Raw genomic sequence first — 593 nt, forward strand, 5'->3', positions numbered from 1 at the left:
GGCAGCTTTGGGCAGCATTATCTGTTGAGTCTATAGGTCTTTGACCTCAGTGTTCCCAGATCTCTCCCTGTGGCAAGTTGGTGGGATGGAAAGTTATTGCAGTTCTGCCAGGACAGGATGAGAACTTTGCTGCCACCACAATCCAGAAAAGTGAAGGTTGATGTCAACAGCCTGTCCCCAGCTAGGGGTGCCTCACCGACTCTGTTTGAACTTGCTGTGAAAAAGGAAGGCTCAAATATACAAACTTCAATCTCATCAGATGCAATAATCAATAACATCACCTACCAGACCCGAACCTAATATTAATTTAGTAATCCCTCGAGGGTCGGTACTGGGGCCGGTCCTGTTCAACATCTCTGTTGGAGACATGGACAATGGGATTGAGTGCACCCTCAGCAAGTTTGCCGACGACACCAAGCTGTGTGGTGTGGTTGACATGCTGGAGGGACAGGATGCCATCCAGAGGGACCTTGACAGGCTTGAGAGGTGGGCCTGTGCTAACCTCATGAAGTTCAACAAGGCCAAGTGCAAGGTCCTGCATCTGGGTCGAGGCAACCCCAAGCACAAATACAGGCTGGGCAATGAGTGGCTTT

The 593-nt window shown here is 50.1% G+C and overlaps 1 protein-coding gene across 1 annotated transcript in view; it reads right to left on the reverse strand.

Annotated features, from left to right (window-relative positions):
- LOC104527201 (A disintegrin and metalloproteinase with thrombospondin motifs 20-like) overlaps nucleotides 1-593 on the reverse strand; it is a gene marked incomplete at its 3' end in the record, with an annotated part of 12,443 nt that overhangs the window by 7,216 nt on the left and 4,634 nt on the right. The gene's annotated exons all lie outside the window — the stretch shown is intronic.

This window comes from Antrostomus carolinensis, unplaced genomic scaffold (genome assembly GCF_000700745.2).
Source record: "Antrostomus carolinensis isolate BGI_N321 unplaced genomic scaffold, ASM70074v2 scaffold19126, whole genome shotgun sequence".
NCBI lineage: Eukaryota > Metazoa > Chordata > Aves > Caprimulgiformes > Caprimulgidae > Antrostomus > Antrostomus carolinensis.